This window comes from Lissotriton vulgaris, chromosome 10 (genome assembly GCF_964263255.1).
Source record: "Lissotriton vulgaris chromosome 10, aLisVul1.2, whole genome shotgun sequence".
NCBI classification, from domain to species: Eukaryota; Metazoa; Chordata; class Amphibia; order Caudata; family Salamandridae; genus Lissotriton; species Lissotriton vulgaris.
In genome coordinates, this window is record NC_141698.1 from 244,927,521 (window position 1) to 244,936,911 (window position 9,391).

Consider the following 9,391-nt stretch of genomic DNA (forward strand, 5'->3'; position numbering starts at 1 on the left):
TACAGACCATTCAAAACTCAGCTGCCAGAATCCCTCTCACTCTCCCATGCAGCACTCACATCACATCACTTATGAAGGAGCCTCACTGCCCCCCCCCCCCATACACAAACTAGCACAATTGGAACTCCTCACAAAAGGGAAGCAAGATGGCGGCCGCTACTGCAGCCGTGTGAGGAGCTGCGCGTGTTTCCCTCAGAGATCTGCCCCGTCCTGGCGTGAGAGAGGTGCTCTGCCGCCGCTGCTGATAGCTTTGCTGAGCCGAGACGTCTGACGAAGCTTTTTCTGTGGCACCGAGGTGTAAGAAGAAACGAGAAGGGTCGGTCGACCCTCGTGTATACTGCTGAAGCCGCTGGTCCCGGCTACCGGACTGTGCTAACCGCCTTCCCTGCCGGCTGGTGGGAGGGCCTGAGTGTTTTCCAAGCGCCCGCGGCGTTTCTCAACCGCGGCGCCCGTAGGACGAAATCAGCTGCAGACCGGGCGGTCTGAGCCTCGGAAATCGCTGCGGAACTGCTGTGAGAGTGTTTGTAGCAACTCGGGACGCCTGCTGCTACATTGCGGACATTGTGGATACTTAGTTGCCAGTATTGATTCACGAAGGATTCGAAGGCTTTGGATAATGGTTTTGGCTGCCGCATGAACACGATTAAGGTCTATAACGACAGTACTTGCAACTGTAGCGGCCCGTAAGTGGTGCAACTTTCTTCCTCTCGCTACATACCCATTCTTCTTTTTTTTTTTTTTTTTTTTTTTTTATTTTTTGAATTTGCTACACTGTCGAACTAGTTGCACGTAGTAAAACACTTTTTTGTGCAGTTACCAAAACCCAGCAAAAGTTTGTATGTTTTAGACTGCACTGGGAAAGAAGATTTCTTTTGTATAGAAATACTCAACATGGCTCCCAAAGGCAGAGTTACTAAAAAGAATGCTTCTAACTTAGCCAATTCTGCAAATGCTTTGAATACTGCAAATGCTCCAACAAGCACCACAGTAGCAGATCTGGAACGTCGTAATCCACAGTCTAATGGGGTTGTAAAAGAGCCCACAATACCTGAGCTATTCAAGAAAAAACCAACGACTACCTTTAATAAAAGCTCTACAACTGAAGCGACCCCTGCAAGGGCTACTGAACGCTCTAATCCTGATAAATCCAATTTGAACCAACCTGGCTCAGCTGGAGCTAACTTCAACGTCAATGAAGATGGTGTAAGGGGGGAAGGTAGCAACGATGACGCAGTAACAGAGCTTTGCCTTGCAGTAGAGGGAGTTAGAGTTTCACCCAGACCAAATGACTCACAACAACAACATGATGCAGAATCGGTAGAATCTGGCGGCCAATTCTTTTCTATGTCTGATCTATCTGTTGCTTCAGAAGGTGATATGGAGGAACTCCTCAGCGAAGAACACTCTCTGGTTAAAGATTGGGCGGAGGAGTGTAATCAAATTACAGAGGAAGATATGTTAGGCCCTGACTTCCTAACCAACGAAGGAGTCTCAAACACAGTTCGCAAGGTCATAGAGGGAAAATCTAAGGAGAAAATATCAGTTATGGACCAACCTCAATGGGACGGGGCCAGTGCTAATAACAATGAAGCGGTTGATGAAAACTCTGAAACTCCAGAGTTACTAGAAGAGTCTGAGGAGATTACCTTAAAATCCATATATAAGCTACAGGCCTCAATGTATCGTATGATACTAACTCATAGAGAAGAAACCAAGGCGGAAGGCCTTCGGACTCAGGGAGCAGTTCGAAAACTTCAAAATGTAGTACGACGCCTGGCTAAGTCTAGCACGGATACTAACGTGAGAGTGCAAGAGACGGAAACGCGTATATCAGCAGTAGAAGATGAGTTAACGCTACATAAGAACTCAATCAAAGATCTGGATAGTACCAGGCAAGACGTGGACTGGAAGTTAACTGATTTAGAGAATCGCGCCCGACGTAACAATTTACGTGTCCTGGGAATTGGAGAAAAATCTGAAGGGAAAGACACTCGACGCTTTGTAATAGACTTGTTCGCTGATGCCTTTCGGGATCTCACTGGTTGGGACTGGGATAAGGAGATTATAAGAGCCCATCGATTTCCATTTAACCAAAAGACTGACCAGGAAGGCAGGAACAAATATCCAAGAGCTATTCTCATTTGTGTGCAGAATTATCTTCTCCGTGAGATTCTGTATGACCTAGCAAGACCTTCGAAACCCAGAAAAGGATTGGGGCATGAATTTTTTGTGAGACCAGATTTCTGTGCTGCAACTGTCCAACAACGCTGGAGACTAAAACAACTGATGGCACCAATGCAAGCTAAGGGAGGTCAAACTTTCTTACTCAATCCTGCTAAACTTAAAGTTGTGCATAAAGGAAGAACTATATTTTTTGTATCAGAGATAAAGGCTCAACAATATCTAGAGACTATGTAGTAAAATGCTGTAGGAACAAAGCTATGTTTAATCGGTTGTGATTCAGCTACTCCGAACAGACAGATCTTCCTAGTAGTATTGGGTTTTGGTGCTTTTTTTTCTTTTGTATTGCATCTCTTTAAGCTTTCTTAGGCTACTTTTATCAGGAGGGTCAGATCCGAGGGCAACTCACAGCTGATACTCACATACCATCAATGAGGGCATTAGCCCTTACGCTTCTGGTGGGGGGGTGGTGTGGGAAGGGAGGGGTGGGGGGGAACAATGGGGTGGGAGGGTGGGAAGATTTTTTTTCTTTGGGGTGCAAGGCTATACAGCTGGAATGTTTAGTTGACTTTTGTATAAGGCTTATTTTTGGCAGATATCGAACTATGGCAGATGTTGCTCATATGTTTATGTTTAGCTTAGGTTATTCAAAAACATTCTATAATGGCTAAATTATCAATATATTCCATTAATGTATGTGGTTTGAATGATAAAAGGAAAAGAGGTATACTGGCCCAGATGTTATCAACTATGCGGGTGGATATAGTTTGCATTCAAGAGACTCACATCGCTTGGTCCAATAGAGGGACCCTAAAAGATCTTGGGCTGGAAGTGGTAGGATGCACTCGTCATGGTTCCACTACACGTGGGGTTGCAATACTTAAGAGACGTGGATTGGGTGAAGTTAAAAGAGTCAAAGAGGATCCAACTGGACGGTGGGTAATTGCAGAACTTAAAATTGGAGGTTTGATAGTTACTATATGCTCCTTGTATGGATCTATATTAGATGATTCGGGTGCATTGGATTTTTTAAGTATAGAGCTGGCACAATGGTCACCCAATATTATTTTTTGTGGAGACTTTAATTTGCATCTCGAAGAAACTTTTGATATTTATAGTAGGGTTCCATATAAGGGGAGGAAGAAGAAGGTGTTTACAGCACTCAAAGGGATCATTGAAGAGTATAGATTAGCTGATGTAGGGCATGAGAAGCGAGGAAACATATTTGGGCATACCTTTTTTTCTGCACCGCATCAAAGGTTTTTTAGATTAGATTATTTTTTTGTTTATAAGGGATTATATGATGATTTAGCACAAATGGAATTTGAGGTTCTTCCAAAAGTCATTTCAGACCATAACCCTCTAATACTTAAGCTTGTTTTAAATATGGCTAATACTACCCGCGCATGGTCTTTTGACCGCAAATTATTGTATGACCCAGGTTATGTTGAGCGTATGAATGCTTGGATTCCAGAATTTTTTCACCACAATAAAGACTCTACATCATTAGAAATAGTTTGGGATACTTTCAAATGTGGGGTTCGGGGCGAAACACTTAGTTATTCTTTGAAGAAACAAAAAGAGACCCGAAATCAGGTAACTTCTGAACTTAAAAATCTCAGAGCTTTAGAGATTCAACTTATGCAACTATGTAAGCAAGGGTCATCGACGGAAAATACCACAAAGAAACTAATAGCTCTAAAAAATACGATTTATCAACGATATGCTACGAAACTTGCACAACAGATCTCTGCATTCAGGACAGAGCTATATGAAGTGGGTGAAAATTCAGGAAAAATTTTGGCAAAGAGGGCAAGGCAGAAGGCAGCTTATGCTAGTATTGATAAAATCGACAATCATTTAGGGACAACAGTTAGCAGAGCAGAAGATATTTTGAGAGTTTTTAGAGATTTTTATTCCCAACTGTATACGGACGAAGCTCGTCCTGAGTGCTTAGACCAGATCAACCAATTTGTCAATCCAGTACTGAATAATATTCTTTCTATTGAAGAGAAGGAGAAACTAGATTTGCTATTCACTTGGGAGGAGGTTGAACTCTCTTTAATGTCCCTAGCCTCAGGAAAAGCTGCAGGACCTGACGCCATTCCGCTAGAATTTTATAAACACTTTAGGAATGTATTAAAAACAGAACTATTAGATGTATGCTTAAATGCACAGCAAGGTAACTCTCCTCAATCCTGGCATGAGTCTATCATTACGGTGTTTCTTAAAAAAGGGAAACCTCCTTTATTGCCCTCATCTTTTCGCCCTATTTCACTTATAAATTCCGACAGTAAAATTTTTTCTAAAATCCTAGCGGGTAGACTTTCTAATATTATTTCCCCTTTAGTCTCTAAATACCAACATGGTTTTATTCCAGCTAGAGACACCGCTGATCATATTCGACGTGTGATTTCTTTTTTGGATTGGTCTCAAGCAACTCGGTCTAATATGGGACTAGTATTTTTAGATGCTGAAAAAGCTTTTGACCGGGTTGCTTGGGATTATCTTTGGGAAATTTTGCTCAGGAAGGGATTAGGTCGGGGGATTGTTAAAGCTTTGAAAACCTTGTATATTAACCCAAAAGCGTATATTCGAATTAATGGACAATTATCTTCACCTTTATTAATTTCCAGAGGTACTCGTCAAGGATGTCCCTGTTCTCCTTTACTTTTTGCTTTTTATATAGATCCCTTAATTAATCGTTTTTTTTTGGAAATGGATATCAAACCCATACACTTAGCCAATATTAATTACCGAGTCCTTGCTTACGCCGATGATATTGTGATTTCTACTACAGACGTTCAAACAGCTTTACCTATTATTGATCTAATTACCAAACAGTTCGGATACTTCTCGGGCTACAAACTTAATCTAGAAAAGACCCAAGTTTTGTGTTCTGGAGAAAACCCACCTGTTAATATCCCCACTTCTTCAGAAGTTACTTATTTAGGTATTAAAATCTCGCTACCTATAGAAAAAATTGCAGAACGTAATTTAAACCCTATTATTGCCCAAATTAACATCCTACTACAGCGTCTTGATCATTTGCGATTGTCCCTCTTTGGCCGTTCCAACATCTTAAAAATGCTGGTCCTACCGAAGGTTTTATATTTGTTTCGCACAATTCCTTTGGATTTCTCATTACACTCTCTTAAAATCTTAGAAAGAACCACATTTCGCTTTCTCTGGGGCTATAAACGCCATAGAAAAGCAGCTAAAAAAATGATTCTTAGTAAGGAATGTGGCGGCTGGAATGTACCGTTTTTTCTTTTTTATTACTTTTCCGCTGTTTTACAATATATTGGTCCTCTCATTTTAGGTGAAAGAACTGAGCTTGCAGAATGCCAGACCCCATCAATTTACCAACTGCTTCTAGGCGAGAAAGTTAAGGGTAGCTTTTTGAGACTAGTAGAACCTAGCTACTACAAAAAAACTAAATATAAGACTTTGAAATCTGCTTTTGGAGTCTGGCAGAAAATCCGAAAACATATTAAACTAGCGAAATTAAATCTCTATACTCCTCTTATATCAACGGAGCTATTTCCAGAAGTCTTTTTTGATTTAACTATGCACAGGTGGCAGCAGAAAGGTATTAAGTACTTGGGGGATTTAGTTTGCAATGGGCAAATGATCTCGTTCCAGGATCTAATGGCCAACTTTTCTGTTGGAAGAAATGATTTTTTTAAATATCTACAACTACGTAGTTTCCTACAGGGTCACCCTGTTATTCCATTGATTAAAAACTCTTTATTAGAGCTTTTACAAAGAAAACCTCGAATAGGTCCTATATATCTAAGCCTAATGCAGGAATTTGGTGATGATCTAGGCCAATGCCAGACTAAATGGGCCAATAGCCTAGGCATAGTAAATGTTGATGTTTTATTGTCAATTAGAATGGCTGCAGAATGTCTCATAACTGGGATGATGAAATCTCAACACTTTATGTGTATTCACAACCTTTATTATACTCCCAAAAAAGTAGTTAAATGGAGTACAACGGCAGGCACGAATTGTAGCCGATGTGGATTGTATGCAGCTGATGAATTACATATGTTTTTTTTTTGCCCTAAGCTAGTGCCGCTGTTTCAACAAATTGAAATTTTTTTGTCTATTATTTTGAAAAGTAATATAAAGATAACCAATGAATTAGTATTGCTTGGTATAGATCATACTACTACTCGGCCTAGACCAATCTCTTATTTTCTTTTTCTGTGTATGGCCGCAATTAGATCTTGCATCACCAAGGAATGGATTAGCCAGGAACCCCCTACTTTTTTGATGTGGAAGGAAAAACTATTATTTATGTTTAATATAGAGTCGGCTATCTACAAGCTCAAGGGGGTTAAAAAAAGAATTATGGGAGAAAAAATATGGGCACCAATTGCCGACTGGATTTGATTTAAATCTATGTATTTTATAGTTGCCATTTTAATTTGTTTTCTGCCAAAATCCTGTCATATAACTTGCTTTTTTCTGAAAATATCTGCTCTTTTTGCTTACATGCTTTTTTTTTCTGTTTATGTTGTTGAGTATAATGTTTTGCTGTATTTCCTTGCAATAAAACAATAAAACTTTAAAAAAAAAAAAAAAAAAAAAAAAAGGAACTCCTCACAAAAACTTTCAAGGCACTAAATAATAGTGGTCCAGCATTCCTCAACAATCACATCTGCTTTATTTTTTTTAAGTCACTTTATTAGGTTTTTCATTGTGTGTTCAAGAAATAACAAGAATACGCTCATGTATCAACTGTACACAGAGTAGGCAACCTCGTGCACAGGCTTATGAAAATCCGACAAGATCTACTAGAGGCAAAAGTGCAATGATGCATTTCACCTCGTTGGCACACTCCGCGATGGGACAAAATTAACTAAGAAAATTTGAGTGAGGACAGGGCAAAACAAGGAGGGAAAGAGTGAGGGCTGTGTGTAGAGGGAGAGGAGGGGAAAGGGAAGGGAAAGGAAAGGTAGAGCATGAACGGAGGGAGAGACAGGCATTGGGTGAGATTAGGTTCTAGAAGGGTGGTCTTCCCATTATGTGTCCATCGACATGACATTGAGAGTCTTAATAGGTGTGTCATCAAGTCCTTGGCATAGGGCTGTCAGTTCAGCTTCAAGGTACACCGAGCTGATATGGTATTAACACCATCATCTGGGACCCCTATAATGCACCACTAGTGCCAAGTGTAAGAAGTGTCAGGAAACTTTGAGGAACTCCTCCCATATCTCCAGAAATGTGTCCAGGTGGACAATCGGTCTCGTTATAATGCATTTGTACAACGCATTTTATGCATGTCCTGGAGTGAAGAATCATATGACGGGCAATCACCATAGCTGAAAAGTGCACATTTTTGTTGTAGCCAATGCCGTGCCTAAGCACTTGGATTGTTGGTTTGTGATGTTGGGGATTTGTACAGTGTCATGGAGAAAAATCAACTGTTGAGTGGTGGGTCATCTAAAAGAAACAGTGTTCCTGATTGGTGCTTTTACAGAGGCCCAATACAGGACCTGTGAGAGGTATTCTTATAGCAAGTGGATGATATCTCCCTCCATGGATCCGCTGTGGCAACAGGTCGCTGTGGGAGCAGTAAGAAGTGTTGGAATTGGACGGGCATCCAGTGCCATCTGTGGAGTATTTTAACCCCTTCAGTGCTGATGACAAAGCCAGCTCGTCATGGGTGTTACCTGCCCTGCGCTTATGACGAGCTGGCTTTGTCATGAACAATGGTAAATCTGCAAATCCAGCATGCAGCGGGAAAACCCATAGCACCCAAGGTGTTAAACTAACTGAACTTTAGTTGGGCTTTCCTGAGTAAGCAATTGTGAGAGGTCAGTACGTCTGCCCTGTCCTCATCTATGTATTGCAGAGCCAGCATGTCGGTCCACCAGGTCTTCAGGGAACTAACCACTAGCATGGAATATCCGTGGTCTGCCAGAACTTGATACTGGCCCGACATCACTCCTTAGTATGTGCCACATATCTGCAAATATTCCGGGATAGGGTACAATACCAGTGCTATTGGGGAACAAACTTTTGTCAGAGGCAGCTTTGAAGATGTAGGTTGTTCCACAAAGAGTGTAAGGAGAGGTTGTATTGGGCCCGTGCCTCAGCAAACGTTGTGCAGGACTGATCTGTGAATAGATCTGATAGGTAGCACAAGCCTTCAGAGCTGAAGGTTGTCCACAGGGGTTCTTTGCCGTATATTAGCAGTGAGGTATTGCACCATAGAGGTGCTTGAGAGTGTGGGTGGACTTTAAAAAGCATGTGGGCTCTTTTACAGGTGTAGATCGTAGTAGCCAGGACTGGGTGAGAAGAGAGGAGACAGTCCGGATCGCCAGTGTACAACATCCTGTTCCCATCAGGAGGCCAATTAGCGCTGTCTCCATTGGGACCCATTTCAGAATGTCCAGAGAAGTATGGAGGATGCAGCTTAGGGGCATGAGTTGCATAGGCCAACCAATAGTCTGTGATGCTAAGGAGAACCAGCCCTCCACCGGAAACTGCAGCATGCACTTTAGCAAGCTTCAATCAGAGCTTGCGTCTTCCTCAGGGAAAGGTTTTGATAGTCTTTTCAATGGCCTGCATCATTTTAGTGGGAATCCAGGGAGGTATCATCTGAAAGTGGTAATTCAGTTTGGGTAACACATTCAATTTAAGTAATTGGGTCTTACCCAATAAGAGGAAATTAAGCTTAGTCCTCCTTTGAATATCTATTTTGATGCTGGAGTTTAGGGGCAAGGTTGTTTTCAGCCATGTTAGTCAGCCCAGCAATATCTGAATGCCCAGGTACTTAAGTGAATTGGGTGTCCACAAAATTGGGTGGAAGCCAAGAATAGCTGGGGATGTGTAGGACCTCAAAGGCATAGCTTCACATTTGTCCCATGTCATCTTGTAGCTAGAGAGGCCTGAAAATCTTAAAATCAGTACAGTCTTCGCATCAATCGAGGACATCAGTTTAGAGAGGGTACCTAGGATGTTATGTGCAAATAATGATATTTTGTCAATCCCTCCCGGGGTCATTATGCCATGACTGTTTCAGGAATTATGGACAATAACTGCCAAAGGTTCTAAAGCTATGATAAACAGTTATGGGGATAATTGTCGAGTGCCTCTATGGATAGGGAAGGGTGGAGATATGTGACCATTACATGTCACCCTCATTGTCGGCTTAGCATTGAGCTTCTGCAACCATGCTAGAAAACGGGCCCTT